This window comes from Oryctolagus cuniculus, chromosome 6 (genome assembly GCF_051225735.1).
Source record: "Oryctolagus cuniculus isolate XC-2025 breed Fujian yellow rabbit chromosome 6, ASM5122573v1, whole genome shotgun sequence".
NCBI classification, from domain to species: Eukaryota; Metazoa; Chordata; class Mammalia; order Lagomorpha; family Leporidae; genus Oryctolagus; species Oryctolagus cuniculus.
This window is the reverse complement of record NC_142872.1, coordinates 128,816,475-128,839,268: the sequence shown is the minus strand read 5'-3', so window position 1 is coordinate 128,839,268 and position 22,794 is coordinate 128,816,475. Positions and strand designations below refer to the sequence as shown.

Sequence of the window (22,794 nt, the reverse complement as noted above, 5' to 3'; positions counted from 1 at the left end):
ATAAATCTTCTTGATGGTTTGGAATTTTTAATAACGTATTTTTGGATCAATATATTCAACAGTCTAACTGCATAATGTAGCAAGGGTAGGAGCTCGAGCTACTACCTCTACTAACTCTAGAACCTAAACCAGGAAGTTGTCTTTCTGCAATTTAGGACACAAGGCTGAGGACCTATTTCCTGCTTTCCTTTCTGTTCTCTGTTGCACCTGGCCAACCACACCTAAGCTGCTCCAACACCTGACTATTTCCCTATCTCTGGTTTCCCTCACCTGATACTCTTGTACTGACTGATCTAGCTGTTTTATCCCACACACTGATTACAAGGCTACCTTCAAATTTAAAATGCTCAGTTTAGAGAAACCAACAGCATCTTTAAATTTCTTTTAGTGATCCAGTTCTTAGTGATGACAGCTTTTTTAAAAATTGAGGTTTTACTTGTAATTACTTTGTACAAGTGGTTCTGTTACAATCTATTTGAAGACACATTTTATACCTCCTATCCCCTAAAAATGGCAGGCAATAAAATCAATTCTTCCTGAGTGTTAGACTTTCTAAACTGCAGCTTCTTCAAAGGCTGTACCAGTATCAGCTATTGCAGTAGATTCCACTATCATATCACTTAGAATTCTAGAAATTCTTTTTCATCTAACACATTTCCAAAGGATTTCAATAAATGGGAAAAAGGGCCTCATTTTCTCATGTAAAACTAACACCTGCCCTATCTACCTCACTAGCTTCTATCAGGATCAAAGAAAAATGTCATGAGGGGCCAGCACTGTGGCAGAGCGGGTAAAGCCACTGCCTGCAGTACAGGCATCCCATATGGGCAAAGGTTTGAGTCCTGGCTGCTCCACTCTGATCCAGCTCTCTGCTACAACCTGGGAAAACAGTAGAAAATGGCCCAAGAGCTTGGGCTCCTGCACCCATGTGGGAAACCTGGAAGAAGCTCCTGGCTCCTGGCTTGAGACTGGCCCAGCTCTGGCCAATGCAGCCATTTGGGGAGTGAACCAGCGGATGGAAGACCTCTCTCTCTCCGCACCTCTCTGTAACTCTGCCTTTCAAATAAATAAATAAATAATGTCATGATCAAGTCTAAATAAAACTAGTCCAGAAATATCTAGGAAAGTTCTAGAAAAGTTCTCCAATTCGGCTCTTAACTAGAGCCCTTTCTAGAACTTCATTGTTGGGAGATACGGGGATAGGAAAAGGTGCCTTCTGTGTTTGGTAGTATGCTGTACATTTGTCATCCATTATCTTAGAAAGATGAATTTGTAGGACAACCTGTGAGATAGGAGCAATACTCAGAGGTCAGTACCACCACCCATTGCTCACCCACCAGGATACGTTCTGAAAAAATGCATCAATAGATTATTTAATCAAGCAAATAACTTAGTATGTACTTGCACAAGCTAAGATGGCTACAATGTCACCAGATGACATAATCTCATGGTACCACCATGGGACATGTGATCTGTTGTTGAAAAGTCTTCACATGGCATCTGACCATAACTCACCCAAAGTCACACAACTGGCAGGTGGGGTTCAAACCTAGTTGTTTTGACTCTAAAAGCCATGTTCTTGCCAGTGTGGTAGGAGAAAACAATGCTCCGCCTCAGCTCTCCTTTGAGAAGATCCACATGTAAGCTTGAACCCCTTCTCCCTATGTTTGGTTCCAGGCTCAAAGCATCCTATAGGTCCAATGAATTCTGCTATAGAGGGATCTGAGCTGCCTTTCCATATTCTTTTCATCCAGGATAATCACAATTTATACAACGGCATCACTCAGCATCCCACACTATCCTGCCTCCTGGACAGAACAATGATTCCTCTAAACAAAAAGACGGAAAACAAAAAGATACAGAGACAGAGACAGAGAGAGATTTTCAAAGGACTTTCCTGATCACAAAAGAAAGAGCATACGCTTACGAGTCTCACAGTACCAAACTCCTTTCTCACACTAGTTTCCTTGTCTGCAAAGTAGCAACACTGCAAATCTCTTCCCACAGCTTAGGAGGAATGAATAAATCCTGCACCTAGATCTTGCTGTCCAATCTGGCCATCATGGAGGGGGAAGCGGGTGGGGAACACTGCATTAGCTACAGTCCCCACCCATCTTACTTCCCAAGGCTCTCCCCAGTGGGAAATACTCTATTTATACCTCTTTACATACTCTATTTCACCACTATTTTGCACTTTCTGTTCTTCTCCACCTGAAGGTCAGAGTTGTACCTTCTCTGTGAAGACACAAACTCCTACCAACTGCAGGTACTTAATGCGTGCTTGTTGAATGAGCAAATGAATGCAAACAGAACAATGACTTAACCAGTCAAAAAGTCTCACTAGAGAAAAAATAAAGGCCAAGAAAAATATTCAAATCCTGTATTTTTAACGGCATTTTGATTTTCATTTGGTTTTTCAGAAAACAAATCCTTATTTTAGAATATTTATAAGTAAAAAATTGGTAGGCTTGCAAGTTCCTAAATCCCCTGCGCCTTTTTTATTTCAAGGGTGATCAGAGTCAAAAGTGTTAAAGACAAGGCTTCGGAGAGAATCTATCTGAATGTCAGGCAAAGTCCACTGCCTCTGTTTTGTTTTTCTATCTTTAGTCAAAAAAGCAAACTACAAGAAGAGGCTGACAAAAAGACAAGCCAGTTAGTACCTAAGGATGAATGTGAAAATTTGACAGTAGCATCAATAATTGTAATGGTTCTATGAAGTTTTGTTTTTTTTTTTGCAAAATCCGTGTTTTCTGTTTTTAAACAATGTCTACTATCAACTTGTTACAGAAAACTTAAAATTTTTTCCTTGAAACATAAGAACAATTTAAGCTTAGTTCCAAACAACATTTATCTCTGCTTTTTGGGGTCAGGAAATGAAAGTCATCTTGCTAAACATAGTTCTCTTTTTCACTCAGCTGCAAGGAAACAAAAAGTCAAAATTGGTGACCACTAGTTATCAACTCATCAGAAAACTGGACACACCTGTACCTCCTATACCGTTTCAATCAAGTTGTTGTTTTACTCCTAATTATTTCCCTTTCTTTAACTAGACAGACTAGAAGTTGAGCAAAAACAGTAGGCAAACCACAGCTTAAACAGAGGAGAAAATTATCACAAAGGCACACTCATTTAAACAGTAGAGTTCCTCCAAACTCAGTTCCAGGTCTGTACCTTTTTTTTTTTTTTTTCTGTGTAAATGTATTTGTAGACACTCTCTCTCTCGATGGTTTTCCCTACCACCTGCAGCCCAGGACCCTGCACAAGCACCACAATGGACTACGAGACATTTCCATTCGGATGTCTCAAAAGCACCGAAAATCCAGTTATGACCTCTTCCCCCAAAATGTACTGCAGTATTCCCTGCACCATCAGACAATTGGGATTGTCACATTCTCCAGGCAGCAGCAGCCAGACCAGCCCAAGCAAACCAGTTTCCACTAACCAGCACTAGTCAAAGCACTTCATGTATATTAACTCCATTAGTGGTTAAAACAACCCCATCAGAGGTGCCTCCTACATATTATGTAATACGTATCTTGTCCTACATTTGAGCATACTGATATATTATATGCTAAGGATAAATGCATTATATGTTCTCATAGCACTTCCTTTTTCATTGCTTCCCTAAGGAAAGACGTTTTACTAATGTCTGTCTTCCGTAATACACTGCCAGGAGAAGTGGAAACCATGACTGTTTTTGCTCACCACTGTAACCTCAGCACCTGGCATGGAGGCTGGCATGACATAATCTCAAAAAGTACTTGTTGAATATTCCTCAGTGAATGAGTAACTGTAGAAATTAAATCAAGTTAAAGTACCAGGCTTATGGTTGGTTGGTTCCCTTTACCTTCCCTTTGATTTTTTAAAAAAATCTTCTTTATTGAAATACACAATAAAATGCAACCACTCTAAAGACTAAGTTTTTAAGAAACATACATACCTGTGTAACCACCACGAAACCAATATTAAGAACAATTTTATCATCCCCAAAATCTTCCCTTGCACCCAATCAAGCCCTACCCTACTACCAGTCCTAGGCAAAAGCAGACCTGCTGTCTGTTGCTGAAGACTGTTCAGCCCGATCTAGGATTTCACTATTAGTGGAAAGATACATTATAGGTCCCTCTGTATCTGGCCTCTCCTGCTCAGCAGGTCTTGGAAATCTGTCCATTTTGTATTAGTTCATTCTCATTCATTACTTAGTATCCCAAGGCATGAATACACTACAGCTCACCCATCACCTAATGATGCACATTTGGATTGTTACTGGTTTGGGGCTATTACAAAGGAAGGTACACTGTGAACACTCCTCTAAAAAACTTTTTGTGAAGATGTATTTCTCTGGGGCTGGCACTGTGGCATAGCAGGTAAAGCCGCCGCCTGCAGTGCCAGCATCCTAAATGGGCACCGGTTTGAGTCCCAGCTGCTCCACTTCCAATCCAGCTCTCTGCTATGGCCTGGGAAAGCAGTAGAAGATGGCCCAAGTCCTTGGGCCACTGCACCTGTGTGGAGGACCCGGAAGAAGCTCCTGGCTCCTGGCTTCGAATAGACACAGCTCTGGCCGTTGCGGCCATCTGGGGAGTAAGTCAGCAGATGAAAGACTCCTCTCTCTCTCTCTGCCTCTGCCTGTCTGTAACTCTTTCAAATAATAAATCTTTTTTTAAAAAAATGTATTTGTCATGTATAAACATCTAGAAGTAGAGTTTATTTATTTATTTATTTATTTATTATTTGACAGGTAGAGTTATAGACAGTGAGAGAGACAGAGAGAAAGGTCTTCCTTCCTTTGGTTCACTCCCCAAATGGCCACTACAGCTGGCGCTGTGCCAATCCGAAGCCAGGAGCCAAGTGCTTATTCCTGGTCTCCCATGCGGGTGCAGGGCCCAAGCACTTGGGCCATCCTCCACTGCCCTCCCGGGCCACAGCAGAGAGCTGGACTAGAACCCGGCGCCCATATGGGATGCCAACGCCGCAGGCAGAGGATTAACCAAGTGAGCCACGGTGCCGGCCCCCTTTTTATTTTTATTTGAAAGGAAAAGAAAACAGAGAGCGAGAGTGACAGAGATTGATATTCCATCTGCTGGTTCACTCTCCAAATGCCTGCAACAGCCAGAGCTGGGTCAGGCTGAAGCCAGGAGCCTGGAACTCATTCCAGGTCTACCACATGCAGGGCAGGGGCCCAAGTAGTTGAGCCATCATCTGCTGTTTTCTAGGGTGTGTATCAGTAGGAAGCTGGACTTGAAGTGAAGCCAGGATTCAAACCCAAAGATTCCAATATAGGATGCAGACATCCCAAGTGGTGTCTGAACCGATGCACCCAACATCAGCCCCTATAACTGAAATTACTAAGTTGAATGTTTAGTATATATTTAACTTTATAAAAAACTGAATTGTTTTCCAAACTAAATAGAACATTATATATTCTCAATTAGCAAATTATACAAGTTCCAGTTGTTCTACATGCTCCATGGCTCTTGGTGTTCTCAGTCTTTTTAGACATTCCAGTAGGTTACTGGGGTTATCTTCCATGATGCATATCCATGATGACTAATGAAGCTCAGTATCTTTTCACATTTCAAACATTTACAAATGATCTCTTCTTTCATGAAATTTCAAGTATTTCCAATTTTTTTAGTTGCCTTATTGCTAAGTAGTTTTTAATATGATCTTGATGCTGTTTCCTCACACTAAATGTGCCTGCAAGTGTGTGTATGTGTTTTTTTGTTTTGTTTTTTAAGATTAGAGCTACAGACAGAGAAAGGGAAAGACAGAAAGGGCTTCCACCCGATGGTTCACTCCTCAAATGGTCACAATAGCCGGAGCTGAGCCAATCCGAAGCCAGGAGCCAGGAGCTTCTTCCAGGTCTCCCACTAGCATGCAGGGACCCAAGCACTTGGGCCATATTCCACCACTTTCCCAGGCCATAGGCTAAGAGCTGGATTAGAACAGGAGCAGCCGGGACACGAACTGACATCCATACAGGATGCTGGTGCCAGACACAGAATCTTAGCCTACTATGTCACAGTGCCAGCCCCAATGTGTATGTATGCTTTTTCTTAAATCTACTTTTGAATAGAAGTTTTCAATTCTGCCAAAATCTGATATATTTTTTCTTTTAACAGAGCTTTCTGCGGCACCTGAAAAATTTGCCTGTCCCAAACTCACAAGTCTTTATCCTACTTGGAGTCCATTGAGCTTCTTGGAGCTGTGTTTACAGTTTCCATGAAACTTCGAAATTTTTCAGCCACTACTCAAATACATTTTTTCTGTTCTCCTCCCTTCTTCTGAGACAAAACCATACGTGCTACATTAAGCTATTTGACACTGCCCCACAGTCATTGAGCTCCAATCCATTTTTTCTATTGTTTCTTTCTGTGCATCAACCTGGTCAATCTCTTGCTATATCTTCTAGTTGGGCGATCTTTGCTGTTAATTTTATTTAGTGAATATTTCACTTCAGATGTATTTTTGTGCTTTTAATGTCATTTGATAAAACTTACATTTCTTCCTCATTATGCTGTTTTCTGTTAAAATCCCTGAGCATTATTTACAATTTGCGATGTTACACTGTCAGTCATTGATTTTACCATCTTCAAGAGTGTTGCACTTTGCCCCAGCTGACAGTTAAAGTTACATGATCAGTCTGACCTACTCAAGGCTTGTTTCTACACATCATTAGGATGGGCCTAAGGCTGTACTTCCAGGCTAAGTCAGGGGGTCCGCACCGTGGCATAGCTGGTAAAGCCACCATCTGCAATGCCAGCATCCCATATGGGCGCCAGTTCATGTCTCAGCTGCTCCACTTCCGATCCAACTCTCTGTTATGGCCTGGGAAAGCAGTAGAAGTTGGCCCAAGTCCTTGGGCCCCTGTATCCGCATATCTCTGGGAGACCAAAGAAGCTCCTGGCTCCTGGCTCCTGGCTCAGATTGGCACAGCTCCAACTGTTGTGGCCAACTGGAGAGTGAACCAGCAGATAGAAGACCTCTTTCTCTCCCTGCCTCTGCCTCTCCTTCTCTCTCTGTGTAACTCCAAACTTTCAAATAAATAAATAAATAAATCTTAAAAAAAAAAAAAAAAAGGCTAAGTCAGCTCTACTACCAAGGGCTCACTTTTTGGGAATCCCACTAATTTCCCAGGCATTCAGTAAGATCTCCCCCCTCTTTCTGGTCAGAATTCATGTCCCCTCCTTCCCTGTGAGATCTGACAACTACACATATTATTTTACATTAATTTATTTTTGGGGCCGGTGTTGTGGCGCAGTGGGTTAACACCCTGACCTGAAGCGCTGGCATCCCATATGGGCGCCGGTTCAAGACCTGGCTGTTCCACTTCCAATCCATCTCTCTGCTATAGCCTGGGAAAGCAGTGGAAGACGGTCCAAGTTCTTGGGCCCCTGCACCCCTGTGGAAGACCTGGAAGAAGCTCCTGGCTCCTGGCTTTGGATCAGCGCAGCTGTGGGTGTTGCAGCCAACTGGGAATGAACCATCGGATGAAAGACCTCTCTCTCTGCCTCTTCTGTGTATGACTTTCAAATAAATAAATCTTTAAAAAAATTATTTTTATCTACATGAAAGACAGAGAGAGACAGAGAGAGAGAGAAAGAGAGCAAGTAAGTACGAGATATCTTCGATCCACTGGTTCATTTCCCAAATGCCAGCAAAATCTGGGGCTGGGCTAGGCCAAAGCTCCAGCCACACATGGGTGGCAGGGACTCAAATATGTGAGCCATGATCTACTGTCTCCAAGGATGTACATTAGCAGGAAGCTGGATTGGAAGCAGAGTAGGTGGGACTCGAAACCAGCATTCTGATATGGGATATGGATGTCCCAAGTGGCAACTTAACCTGCTATGCCACAATGCCCACTCCATGGCAATTGTTCATTTTAAAATGCTCTGGTCATTCTCTGCTGGATGCCTGCAAAGACCTCTATACCAGGTTTATGGTGTTTATTTCTCTGCCTAGATCCCTCTCTCGGCCAATCCAACCTGCAAATTCTAGCTAGATAAACCTCCTCCAAACCTAATCTCCTCAACTCTGCAAGACCAGCGTGCTTTGCTTGAGTTTCCCCCTCCTAAACCACAGTGGAGCATCCACAGGGAGAAAACTGGCAGGATTATAAAGCTCACTTCCTTTGTTTCCGCTCAGTTCCCGTACTGCTTGTTGCCCATTGTCTGGAAGTTTTTCATATATCTTGTCCAAGTTAGCAGGTGTTTATGGTGGGAAAACAAGTGTGCCACCAGTTCCTGCTCCATAGCTAGACACTGAAGTCTCATCTAGTTTTTTCATGTGTATTATGCCATTTACTATTCATGAGCTTTGGGGTTTACTATCTAATTGCTGTTTGTTTCTGTGCAGGGATTCAGCCACAACCTCCCAGCCTCTCTCAGCCACATGCTTAGAGAACAGGATTAACAAGAAATGAACACCAAAAATGTAGTAAGTCTAGCCTGAAAGACTGAAGTAATTCAGTGGCTATGAAGAATGTAGCACAATGAGCAAGTACTGCTTTGGTAATTTCTCTCTGTCTCTCTCTAACTCTGCCTGTCAAAAAAAAAAAATGCAGCTTGAATAATAAATATATATATCCACCTAATTAGAAGGTACCTGGCTATTTAAAAGAAATGTTAATGTATCTAAAAGGAAACACACACTCCCATATAACAGTATTGGGGGACTTCAATACCCTGCTTTCAGCAGTGGACATTTCAACCAGACAGAAAATCAGCAAGGAGACAACAGTTAATTGACACCATAGACCAAATGGAACTAACCGATATTGACAGAACTTTTTTTCCTACAGTTGCAGAATACACATTCTTCTCACCAGTGCATGGAACTTTCTTTAGGATAGACCACAGGCCGGGCCATAAAGCAAGCCTCAGTAAATGCAAAAAAATCGAGATCAACATGCATCATCTCTGACCACAATGGAATGAAGCTGGAAATCAACAATTTAAGAGTCTCTAAAACATGCAAACACATGGAGACTAAACAACATACTCCTGAATAAACAGCGGGTCATAGAAGAAATCAAAACAAGAATCAAAAAACTGTTGAGGAACAGTTTTTCATACTATTTGTTGAACTCTTTACTTAGCATAGAGTTAACCTTCTGTATATAAAGTTAATTGAAAACAGGTCTTAGAGGCCAGCACTGTAGCGCAGCAGGTCAAAGCCCTGGCCTGAAGCACCAGCATCCCATATGGGTGCTGATTCAAGACCCAGCTGCTCCACTTGCGATCCAGCTCTCTGCTGTGGCTTGGGAAAGCAGTGGAAGATGGCCCAAGTCCTTGGGCCCCTGCACCTGCGTGGGAGTCCTGGAGGAAGCTCCTGGCTCCTGGCTTCAGATCGGCATAGCACCAGCTGTTGCGGCCATCTGGGGAGCGAACCATCAGATGGAAGACCCCCCACCACTCTCCTCTCTCTCTGTGTAACTCTGACTTTCAAATAAATAAATTGTAAAAAAAAAAAAAAAAAAAAAAAAGAAAAGAAAAAAGAACACAGGTCTTAGTAAAAATAAGAATGGGAATAGGAGAGGGAAGAGGAAGAAGGGTGGGAGTGGAGGTAGAAGGGGAGGTACAGTGAGAAGAATCACTATCACTATGTTCCTAAAGGTGTATTTATGAAATGCATGAAGTTTTTATACCTTAAATAAAAGGTTTCTGGGGGCAAAAAAATGCAGCTGGGGGGGGGGGGGGGAGGCAGCATTGTGGCATAGCAGATTAACTTCCACCTGTAATACCAGCATATCCCATATGGGTGCTGGTTCGAGACCCAGCTGCTTCATTTCCAATCCAGCTCCCTGCTATGGCCTGGGAAAGCAGTGGAAGATGGCCAAGTGCTTGGGCCCCTGTATCTATGTGGGAGACTCAGAGAAGCTCTGAGCTCTGGGCTTTTGGCTTTGGCCTGGCCCACCCCAGCCACTGTGGCCATCTGGGGAGTGAACCAACTGATGGAAGATCTCTCTGTCTCTCCTCTTCTGTCTGTAACTCTGCCTTTCAAGTAAATAAAAAATAAATCTTTAAAAACAATATAGCTTGAGGGGCCAGTGCTGAGGTATAACAGGTAAAGCTGCAGCCTGCACTGTCAACATCCCATATGGGGACTGGTTCGACTCCCAGGTGCTCCACTTCCAATCCAGCTCTCTGTTATGGCCTGGGAAAGCAACAGAAGATGGCCCAAATGCTAGGGCCCCTGTATCCACGTGGGAGACCCGGAAGAAGCTCCTGGCTCCTGGCTTCGGACTGGCGCAGCTCCAGCCATTGCAGTCATCTGGGGAGTGAACCAGCAGAAGGAAGACCTCTCCCTCTCCTCCCTTCTCCTATCTCTCTCCCTCCCTCTCTCTCTCTCTCTCTCTCTCTCTGTCTCTGTCTCTGTCTCTGACTCTCTGTAACTCTTTCAAATAAATAAATAAATCTACAAAAAAAAAAAAAACACAGCTTGAATAAATGCCTCCCCCATTTATACACAAGCCCTTGATTTGAAAAAGTGAGCCATCTTGATTGGTAAAATAGAAATTCATTTAAAAGCATTAATGAAGCTATAATAACTTGTCATCATTAACAAAGTATCTAAAATATATTTTAGATATATTCTATCATATATAATATATATATTTAATAAACCAAAATAATTTTATACCACTGGCATGCCCAAGAAAATTCTGCAGTTTAGGGGCTGGCATTGTGGTGTACAAGATTAAGCCACCACCTGTGATGCATCCCATTTGGGCAATGGTTCAAGTCCTGGCTGCTCCCCTTCTGATCCAACTCCCTGTCAATGTGCCTGGGAAAGCAGCAGAGGATGGCCCAAGTGCTTAAGCCCCTGCACCCACGTGGAAGAAATGGAAGAAGCTCTTGGCTTCAGCATGGCCCAGCTGTGGCCATTGCAGCCTTTTGAGGAGTGAACTAATGGACGGAGGATCTTGCTCACTGTTAACTCTGCCTTTCAAATAAATAAATCAATCTGAAAGGAAGGAAGGAGGATTGAGTCTGTGGATTAAGAAAGAAAATATAGATGGCACCAATGCTGTGGTAAAGCAGGTTAAGCTGCCCCTTGGTTCAATTCCGGCTGTTCTACTTCTGATCCAGCTTCCTGCTATGCAGGAAGGCAGAGGATGGCATAAGTACTTAGACCCCTGCCACCCTTGTGGGAGACATGAATGGAATTCCTGTCTCCTGGTTTCACCCTGACCCAGTCCTGGCTATTGTGGCCATTTGAGAAATGAACCTACAAATGGAAGACAGGTCTTTCTCCCTTCCTTCCCCACCCACCTTGCTCTTTGAAATAAACAAATAAATCTTTTTTTTTAAAGGATCATTTTTGAAAGGCAATTTAGCACTATTTATCAAAATGTGAATATCCTTTGGCCCAGCTATGCCTACTTTAACAAAGCAAATAAGGATATGCATAGATATAAACATTAGGCTATAAGAGCTATAAATGATTACCTCTTGGGAGTGCATTATGAAAGCTTATTTTTATTCTTTCTGTATATTCTTAGTTCTTAATGATGAATTAAACCCCCCCTCCACCAAACACCCTTATTAGGGCAGGTTCCTTATACTTGAAAACACTGAAGTTGAGAGACCACTAAACGACATCATAATAAAGAAGCCTGGAGATAACAAACTAGAAGAACAAAGCTGGTTAACGAGAGCTACGGCCGAAGCATGAGATCAAGGTTGGTAAATATTCTTTTTATATCACTGGGAACTACAGCCAGAGGAAAACCAAATGCTACATCCAGGAAGCATGACGCAACAGCCAGAGCACTGCACTGAGAATATGAAGACTGGAATCTAATTCTAGTTCTGCATATCACTGACTAAATAAATTCTATTTGTTCAATGAGAGGACTGGATTACGATATCCAGGATCTTCTGCTCCTCTACTCATTCCCTGAATATAAACTGGGTGAGGCCCAGGACTCTCTTTTCCCATTTTCTTGGTAAGTCCTTCAGCTAATTGAGATGATCAGCCAGGTTTCAGACCCACTGTACTAAGACAGGAATTCCCATTATTATATAGTGAGTTCAATGTTATAAGAAATGGCAATACTTTTTAGTAATATGGCTAAATCTTCATTATCAAGAACCACACAGTATTATTAGTTCTATAATACACAAATGATTTCTGCTCTATGCAATATCAAAACAAATATATCACTCATTTTTTTGCATGCTTCTGATGGTAGTTAACAAACTTAAAAAATAAGTCTAGGGACTGACATTGTGGCAGTGGGTTAAGGTGCCACCTGTGATGCTTGCATCCAATATGCGTGTGGGTTCAAGTCCCGGCTGCTCCACTTCTGATCTAGCTCCCTGTTAATGCACCTGGGAAGGTAGCAGCAGATGACCCAAGTGCTTGGATCTCTGCCACTGACAGGTGAGACCCAGATAGAATTCCAAGCTCCTTGCTTTGGCCTGGCCATTGCGGGCATTTGGGGAGTAACCCAGTGGATGGAAGATCTCTGTCTCTTCCTCTAACTCTGCCTTTTAGATAAATAAATGTTAAAATAATAAGTCCACAGCAATATACAAAATCAAATACAGAACAAAATGAAATCTGGGTTAAGTGCTTGCTTTGCTCAAGAATGTCCAGTTTTATTTACTCTATGAAGGACAGAATAAAGGATTTTAAATTCCTTATTCACAAGTAACAGGCAGCTTTGTGACCACAGTATGGAGTCCCAAATAAGTCCCAAGACTTTTTCCTCAAAAAGTTCCTCTCCAGGTAACAGAAGGCTGAATAGCTCGCTAATACATATGCCCCTACCCCTGCTTCTTTCTTGGAAATAAAACCCATCTTCATTGTCATCCTAAGCAGTGTCTTTATCTGTGCTTTTCTGCCTCATCCTTACAGTCTTCCTGAGCTCTCGCTCCATCTTGACCTTAGTTTCCTTTCCTACTTTGCCTCTATTCAGATGGTCCATTTCACACACACAAAAACTCTGCCTGTTTAAATCAACTCAAGCGTCCCTTAACAATACCATTTTCCATACTAAGTCCACCCATGCACCAAACCCATTAATCCAATTCCATCTACTTCTTCCTCAGCCCATCTGTAAACCCACGTAATAAACTGCATTAAAGCAGACATTGATTTTGTGTTTTGTCGCACATCTCTTACTTGACTATAACTGCTTGCAATTTACGGTTATATCATTCACCTCACAAAAATGTTTTGGGTGCTTAAATTCACAGAACTGTGGTAGGCTCTAAGAAGCAAAATAAGTAAAATTAGTCTTGTCCTCAAGGATGTCCAGGGATGAGACAGGAAGCAGTGGGAAGAGATCTCACGCAGAGGTCAAGGCAGGAAAGATCTTGGCAAAATATAGTAGAGGCATGAGGAAAACAGGGTCAAATTTTTAAACACTTCTATCTTGTCTGGCTGCAGTAAATATGTCGGCTTTTTTTAAAAAGCAGTTAATTATTTTTCATAATGGAAGAAAGAAAGAGCAGAGCAAAAGGAGAAAAGAAAAGTAAAGCTGAGTCTACAACTCTGAGACTGTTGATTTGATTAACTATATATTCTACTCTGAGAGTCTGAAGTCTGTACAATATTTCCTACAACTGTTTTGAATATAAAACAAAAACAGTATGGGCCAGCACTGTGGCATGGTAGTTAAATTCATCGCCTGCAGTGTCAGCATCCCATATGGGCGCCAGTTAGAGCCCCAGGTACTCCACTTCCCACCCAGCTCTTGTCAAGTCCTTGGGCCCCTGCACCCAGGTGGGAGACTGGAAGAAGCTCCAGGCTCCTGGCTTCAGATAGGCCCAGCTCCAGCCATGGTCACCATTTGGGAAGTGAGCCAGTGGATGGAAGATGGCTGACTCTGGCCCTCCCCCTTTCCCCTCTCCGTCCCTTCCTCCTTCCCCTCTCTCCTCTCCCTCTCTGTAATCCTGCCTGTCAAATAAATAAATAAATCTTTAAAAAAAAAAAAAAGAAAGAAAGAAAAGAAAAGAAAGAAAGACATTCCCCAAGAACTATTATTAAAAAAAAAAAAAAAAAAAAAGTAAAGCAATGAGTTTCGCAAGGACACGAAAGGTGGAGTGACAGCCCAAGCAGGAGATTGCTAGCATCACTTCTGTGAAGGAAGGCAAGGGCCTGGCTCAAGATAGCAGCAACCAGAGGAAGCAGCTGAGTGTCTCCACCGTTCCACAGTACTTAGCTGATGCCAATGCTGTTAAGAGACCAACACTGTAGTCTCTGAAATGCAACCATCCTTCACAGAAAATTAACTTCTGCCATACAGTAAGCCTAGAAGGTGGTCTACACACAAAACAACTTCCTTGTCAGCCCTTGAAAATAGTCAGCCCTTCACATCCACAGGTTCTCCATCTGAGGATTCAACCAATCACAGAAGCGAAAAAAATTGGGAAAAAAATTGTGTCTATATTGAAAACGTACACTTGGTTTTCTTGTCATTATTTCTTAAACACAGTATAATGACTACTTGCACAACATTACATTATAAATTACAAGTAATCTGGATATGATTTAAAGTATGAAAAAGGATGTACATAAGTTATATGCAAATACGATGCCATTTTAATATTAGAGACTTCAGCATTCACAGACTTTGCTATCCATAGGGTGTCTAGAACTAATTCCTCTCAGAACTGAGGTGACTGTCTCAAGTTTACTAGAGCAGCTTATTTTTTTAATAAGTAATTGCACGTTTTTATTTTGGTTGTAGCTTTTTTTAATTATTTAATAAATATAAATTTCCAAAGTACAACTTTTGGATTATAGCAGCTTTTTCCCCCCATAACTACCCTCCCCCCTGCAACCATCCCATCTCCCGCTCCCTCTCCCATCCCATTCTTCATCAAGATTCATTTTCAATTCTCTTTATATACAGAAGATCAATTTAGAATATACTAAGTAAAGATTTCAACAGTTTGCACCCACACAGAAACACAAAGTGTAAAGCACTGTTTGAGTACTAGTTATACCATTAATTCACTTAGTACAACACATTAAGAACAGAGATCCTACATGGGGAGTAAGTGCACAGTAACTCCTGTTGTTGATTTAACAACTGACACTCTTATTTATAACGTCAATAATCACCCAAGGCTCTTGTCATGAGCTGCCAAGGCCATGGAAGCCTCTTGAGTTTGCCAACTCCGATCTTATTTAGACAAGACCATAGTCAAAGTGGAAGTTCTCTCCTCCCTTCAGAGAAAGGTACCTCCTTTGATGGCCCGTTCTTTCTGCTGGGATCTCTCTCATGGAGATCTTTCATTTAGGTCTTTTTTTTTTTTTTTTTTTTTTTTTTTTTTGCCACAGTGTCTTTCAACTTGTAACACAACTGATCGGTATAAAACAGTTATCACAGTCTATTCATTTTAAAAAGCACCTCATCCTATCCCAGATACCACTAATAGCTTACAAATAAAAAGAACAACTCTTTCCTTGTTGAATGTAAAGGTTTTATCCTTTCAAACAGAAACATCTTAATTGGGACTGTGGGAGAGGCTTACTCATAATATAATTTAAGTGTTTCCAATAACCAAAAGGCAGATTTTACTTTTCAAGGACTATTTCCTTGATTCATAAGGAATGAGATATTAAAATTATCAGAACATGTATCTTCATGAAATAAACCTTAACTTTAGTGCACTTTATTTTCAACCAACCTCTATGTGCTCCATAATCCTTGAATTTCATGCCATAAGTATAAATATGAAAGAGAATTTCATGTTTTATAGATGTATTTAATATAAATAACTATCATCTTTTTATTTCATAGCCGACGAAATAAATCTGTAGCAGCAATGCCTTACTTTCATACAGATGATTATCCTAAAATTGGAACATAGTTAGAGGAATTGGAGAGGTAACACTTAATACAATGTTGAGAAGTTTCTAGTAACTTCTGGTAAAGCTGATTGCCCTGGCAGACACAGCCAGGAAGACACTGCAGCTCACCTACTACTGACAGTGACCATCAGAGGGTTCTCAGCTCCCAGAAGCTCCCTCTTTACAGGCAACTCAGCAGTGACCCAGGGAACAAAAAATTCCTTCCAGGCCAGGGGATTCCCTAAAACAATCACGGCTCCCAAGACACTACTTCCCTTTCCTTTGGGGATGGTCATTTACAACAGTGACTGAACCACAACAGCACATTCTGCTGGAAGGTGCTGGTATCAAGAATGCAATGCATTCATCAAGTTAATTTCTTTCTTTCTTTCTTTCTTTCTTTCTTTCTTTCTTTGACAGGCAGAGTTAGTGAGAGAGAGACAGAAAGGTCTTCCTTTTTTTTTCCGTTGGTTCACCCCTCAAGTGGCCACGCTGCGCTGATCCAAAGCCAGAAGCCAGATGCTTCCTCCTGGTCTCCCATGTGGGTGCAGGGCTCAAGCACTTGGGCCATCCTCCACTGCCTTCCTGGGCCACAGCAGAGAGCCGGACTGGAAGAGGAGCAACAGGGACAAAACCGGCACCCCAACCGGCACTAGAACCCGGTGTGCAGGTGCTGCAGGCGGAGGATTAACCTAGTGAGCCATGGTGCTGGCCGCTAAGTTAATTTTTTGAAATAAGTTAGTTTCTCCACTTTTGACTCTCTAAGCTCAAGGCAAAGTTGGTAAAGCCACTGCCTGCAGTGTGGGCATCCCAGAAGCCAGTTCGAGTCCCGGCTTCTCAACTTCTGATCAAGCTCTCTGCTATGGCCTGGGAAAACAGCAGAAGATGGTCCGAGTCCTTGGGCCCCTGTACCCACGTGGGAGACCTGGAAGCAGCTCTGGTTCCTAGCTTTCAATCAGCTCAACTCCAGCCACTGCAGACATCTGGGGAGTGAACCAGCAGATGGAAGATCTCTCCCACTCCCCCTCCTCTGCCTCTGCCTCTCTGTAACGCTGCCTTTCATATTTGAAATAAAATAAATAAATTAATTAATAAATTAATAAATAAATCTTGAGAAAAAAAGACTATTTACCATTAAGGACAACCACTAACTGGATATGTACTATGCACTATATCCATAAGCACTTCAATATATTAAGCAGTTTTGTGCTTAATGCCTTCAAAGTAGATGCTAGCATGTGACATCCCCACTTTCAGACATGGGAAGAATTAATAAAATAACTTGCCCAATGACATACAATTAGTGACTACATTTTATTGGAACTGAAAGGAATCTGAGTTATTCATGCAAATTTTGCAACAAACAAGCTCTTAAAGCAGTGCACAGTTTCTAAGTGGGCATTAATTTCGGAAGTTAAGGCATGGATTAAGACACTTGTATCCCATAATCAGACTGTCTGAGTTCAACATCCACCTCCAGCTCAACTCCAGTTTCCCGCTAGTGCAGACCTCAGGAGGCGGCGGGGATGATTCCAACAGCTGGGTTGTGACCACCCAGACAGGGAGACCAGAGCTGAGTTCCCAGCTCTGGGTTTGGCCCCGGCTAAGCCTTGGTCTTCTCAGGCATTTGGGGATTGAATCAGCAGATGTAAACTCTTTTTCTCTCACATAAATAATAATTATATATATGTGTGTGTGTGCATATATATATATATATATATATCTTCTGTAGTCTTATAGTAGTTACATTAAAACACCAAAAAACTAAGTTTTAAATTAACAACTCAATTATATGTTAGTTTGTTAAAATTATTATTCAGAACCTCTGTGTCTTCCAACACTTGTCCAACAAATAAATGATGGCACCACATATGTGTCTTGCAACCAAATAGTACCACTCTTCTCCAGGAAGAGAGTGTAAATGTATGGAACATTTCAGGTTGTGCCCATGCGGGAACCACTAATCGCCATTTAGTGGACAGGAGCTAAGCAAGAGATAATCCTGTCCAAAATGCCAAGAGCACCTGTGCAAAACAGATAAACGATCTATAGGCTGTTTCAAAAAGGAAACTTTTCACAATAAAATTAATCTGCCTGTTAATCAGCTTAATTTACAAATAACTTCCTAGTCATTGATAATCTGCTCTAAATGTCTCAGAAAATACACCAATCGCTTTTCATAGAACATCTTTTGCGTTTATCTGGTATTTTAATTCAAAGCACATATACACACATCCCTCATCTTCCATATCCTAGTACAACAAAAGCAGCTCTTTTCCAACTGGCTCAGTTTTTAACTCAATAAACACATAGCACATCCAGATTTCCCACTGCAAAAAGAATTGTTTCATCATCAAGAACAGTGTTTGCAGGCCCGCGCTGTGAAACTGCAGGTTAAGTCAGCACCTGCAACACCCGGTGGGATGTTGGCATCTCATACTGGAGTGCAGGTGCCACTTTCAGCTGTTCCTCTTCCATCCAGCACCCTGCTAAAGTGCCCAGGAAGAAAGGGAAAAATGGTTCAAGTGCTTGGGCCCCCTGCCACCCATGTGGGAGACCTGGATGGAGTTCCTGGCTCCTGCTTCCTGGCTTTGGCCTGGCCCAACCCCTACCACTGCAGCCATTTGGGAAGTGAACTAACAAATGGAAGATCTCTGTCTCTCCCTCTCTGTGTCACTCTTTCAAATAAATAAATAAATCTTTATTTAAAAATAGTGTTTGAAAATTCTAGTTCCAAGGATTGCTCATGTCAACAGGAACTTTTAGACTGCCCTGGTTCACTGAGCTTCTTTCCAAGGGTACTAGGTTAATGGTCTCTATTATGTCTTAAAGACACTGGCAAAATGGAGATCTAACATGAATTTATAACTAAGATACATAACTCCACATCCAAAGGGTAAAAAATATGTATCCTGCAGATTGATCAGGATATGTACAAGAGCAAATTTAACTAGGAAATACTTAGTCACAGCTGCCATTACTCCTAAGCAGAAGGAAATTCAAAAGATCGCACAGGGACTGGTAGGCCAGGAGGAGGCCTTTTGGCAGAGGTTTATTTTGCTATTGCTCTGTGGTCAGGGACCTACTACACAAGTTTTGGAAATAATCACAGAATCAGTCTAAAAGTTTCTTTTTAGGTAGTAAAAAATGAATGTAAATGAGACCAAAAATAAAAATTAGTATTTCTTGCTCAGTTTTCAAAACAGAATTACACTAACCAGCTAGCTCTCAGCATTTAGTTAGATCCTGAGCACTGTCTCCTGAGATTGCATCAGGGTATACCAGAAAAGAAAAAGACCCAGGAGGTCTGAGACACAACCCCCGGGCTTAGTCTTCAGCGCCATTCGCAATTTGCTTGTTCCCAAAGAGCTGTGATTGACAACCTGAGACTTGCAGCTCGCCTTTTTGCTCATCATTTCCTTTAACTTAACTGCAACTGAATGGCTTCACCCGAAGGTTACATGAAAGCAGTTCCTAAACAGTCCACCAGTGCCAAATCCCTTAGTGCTGACCTAAGAAAACCTTCACTGGAAGAGCAGAATCCAAGATTACAACGCACTTAGAAAACCCCCTTCTCTCTAAATTGTGGTAAGTACTGGGTAGGTAATCAGCAGGAATACATAGCAGTTAGAAGACCATGCAAGTTACGCCAGGCTTACAGAAGGCACTTCACCTCTCTGTCTCTAGTCCCAAGGGTTTAGAACGGATAGCATTCTCATCCTCCATCTGTCAAAGACCTCTGAGAACACAATAAACAGGACAGGTAGCTGATTCTTTCCTTGACTAGCTATATTTCAATAAAAGACATTCTGTAGATGGCATTACATAAGGACAAATCTGAAAAGCTGAAACAAATTTTGGCAGAGGAGTCTCCCACCAATCCCGGAACGACCCTCTGTGTCCTCCAGGACAGCTCAGGAACCAGCTGTATCTACCCTTAGTGAAGGGTGCCAACAGTCTGATCAGTGTCTCCCTTTTGAAACTTCCAAGGCCCACTAAAGTCAGTACAATTAGACATTCTCTCATTCTTAGTGGACACAGAAGGCTCTACTTTAAACTCTACAAGGAATTACAAACAACGCCCCCTCACCTAGTCTCCCCTCTCTCATGTTTGCCACCTTCCACAGTCTCCACAAGATTATCTTTTCAAAGCCACAGGCCGGTTCACTCCACTGTCTATCATCTTCACTGGTTTCCCTCTGCTTTCCAGGGAAAAAAGCCCTGTTTCCTGACCAGACTCTCACACTGTTCCCTCCCCGTTAAAGCTGCACCAGCCCCTTTTCTCAAAAGCTTTATCCCTTCCCACATCTCAGGGCCCTGACATAAGCTGGGCTCTTAGCCTAGAATGTTCTTCCCACTCACACCTTCACTTCCCCCTTCAGCCTCTTTTGAAGTCTTAGGTCAAAGCTCAGCAAAGCATTCTCCAAATCTCCCATAAAGGCCATGATCCAGGCTTCACATCACTCGCCCTTATTCCTTCACAGCACATTTCACACTTGCATGATTATTATTAAAATCACCCCCCCCCCCCCCGGCCAGCATCCCATATCAGAGCCCTGGTTCAAGTCCGGAGGCTCTGCTTCTGATCCAGCGTCTTGCTACTGCGCCTGGAAAAGCAGCCTCTGCCACCCACAAGGGAGCCCGGATTGAGCTCCAGGTTCTTGGCTGCCGTTTGCACTTCTGTCTCTGTCGGCTTTTCAACAAACAAATGCCTTTCAAATACAATAACCTTTAAAACAAAAAAGTCATCCCCTCGGCTTGACTATAATGGGCTGAGGACAGGAGATGTGCTTTCTAAACTCTAGCCTCAGCACAAGACAGGTCGTACAGCACTCGCTCAATACACACGAGTTGAATGAGAAAGTAAATGATTATCATTCAAGAGTCCGCATGACTGACCCCTCCTGGAGCCCCCCACTTTTCCACAGGGAAAGCCACCCCACAGCTGGACTTCCCACTACCTCAGATGCACTCCCCCCGCCCCGCCCCCTTGGTTCTCCCTTCAAATCCTGTGGGCCTTCCCAGCCTAGAAAGTCTCCCTTGGCCTGCTGAAACCCCACTGGCTTGCCAAGATCCGACTCAAGTTTTCTTTCCTGCAGGATATTTGGCCCCTGCTCAACACTCTGAAAGCGCTTCGCACGCTCTTTCTGATAATTACATGGGGCCACAGATCCTTGAACACGCTGGGTGTTTCTCCCCAACTCTGCTGTGAACTCCTCCGAACCCCGAGCGGGGCTGAGTCCCGAGCTGTCCCCACAACCTCTCTTTCCCCTAACACACTACATTTTCCCTCTGAAAAGACTATCAGCTTCCTCTTTCTCCTCTGATCCTCAGGTGATTCGGGCTGCCTTAGGAGACGCTCAAGTTCCCTTCCAGGATTTGTTGGGCCTGCCCTTCCCCCACGCTCCTAAAAAATGGTGTGAGTTCTCTGGTTGGCTCTTCTCCCTCCCGCCAATCGGGCCCGTGTGCCCTCTGTGAGGGTCCCCGGCCTGCAGGGAGCGGCTTCTACGTTCTTTAAGCTGCCATGACCCCACTCCCACCCGAGAGCGTACACCCGCTGTGCACCTCCTACACACCATCCCAAACCCTCACCTGAGCCACGCCGTCACCTTTCACTGCTTTCAACCACCTGGCGCGGATTCGCTGTGACCCTCACACGAGAAAGGGCCCGGACCCCCTGCGTCTCTCCTTTTCGCCTCTGCTCTCTCTTTCCCTCCTCCCTCTTCCTTCACATACGAAGTTTAGGCCCCATGCTGCAGGGAAAGCAGACAGACCCACCCTCGCGCCCCGCAAGCAGCTCCAGCCACAAAGCCCCGGCCTCGGCCCCCGCGCCCGCCCCCATCCCTCCCCGGCGGCGACCGCAGCGCAAGCTCCGGCCTCGCCAATGCTCGCCATCCGGGATAGCCATCGCTCACTGACCCAGGAACGTGTCCACCGAGGAAGCGGCAGCAGGTAGGTACAGGAACGGAGGCAGACAGCCTGGCAGACGTTAACGGCTCAGCGCTCCATCCCTCCCCGACCTAAGCTCCGGCCTCACGGCTTCCTAGACCCCGGCGCCCACACAGTGAGTCACGTGCCAGCCGGAGCAGTCAGCTGACCCGGCGCGCGCCGCTCCGCCGCCGCGCGCGCCACTGCGCAGCCGCAGCCGGGTCTCGGGAGAGGGGCGGGGCCGGGAGACTGCAGGGAGTCCGGGAGATCCGGGAGTCTGGGGGCCGGCGGCAGTTCCCGGGCCGGCTAGGGTTTCCCGCTGTTCGCAGGATCGCGGGCGGAGCTTGGCCCGCCGCTTGGGCACATCACCGCCCCCATCACTACCGTTATGCGACCAGAGGTTTCTGCGGGACAGAATTTCTGTCCAGCCCACATATGGGCTCCTCCACATCGGCAGCCGCGCGTTCTGAGTAATCTGAGTAATAGTCCGCTTCCCCGTAACTCACATTTTCCTTGCAGTCCACTTCAGCTTAACCCCATAAATATCCATAAACCCTTTGCCATGCACTAGTCGTTGTGCTGGTGTTTTGAGGATTGCCTGCTGGAGCGAATCACTTCTTGCCACGAGAGCTTGGTGCGGGTCCAGCGGTGTCTGTGGCGTGTGATGAGCATCATTAAGTAGATGAACCCACATCCGACCATGGGGCGCCAAGGACGGGACGGGGAAAGCATGCCCTTCAGGCAAAAAGGGGGTGCGGGCTGGGCTCCTGATACTTGCTTATTCCTCAGCCTGGGAAGATTGGTGGTGTTACTCCAGTTTCCAACATATTGCTTTAGAAACAGCGGAGAGTTTTTGAGATTTTCCATTGTAATCCTTTTAGATTTACATATGAGGAAAATGAAGAGCCAGAGGGCATAGATCGGTTCAGCACAAGGGAATAGACTGCCCTGGTGTGAAACCCTGGCTCTCTTCCTAGCTGTGCGACCCTGTGCTTTGAGCGGCTTCCCGACCTGCCCAGTGGTGGCAAGAATGCACACCATATGGAAGTGCTG

The 22,794-nt window shown here is 43.8% G+C and overlaps 1 protein-coding gene across 2 annotated transcripts in view; it reads right to left on the bottom strand.

Moving 5' to 3' along the window:
- Window positions 1–21,884, bottom strand: part of ATP6V1C1 (ATPase H+ transporting V1 subunit C1) — a 68,669-nt gene extending 46,785 nt beyond the window's left edge. Inside the window, exons 1-2 of one of the 2 annotated variants that reach the window (XM_051844686.2) lie at window positions 21,733–21,884; window positions 21,406–21,566 (exon numbers count right to left, since the gene is read on the bottom strand). The gene's annotated coding sequence lies outside the window, so the exon portion shown is untranslated. The remainder of the gene's footprint in view (window positions 1–21,405; window positions 21,567–21,732) is intronic. The other variant, XM_002710723.6, reaches the window with a different exon arrangement.
- Between the last annotated feature and the right edge of the window lie 910 nt (window positions 21,885–22,794).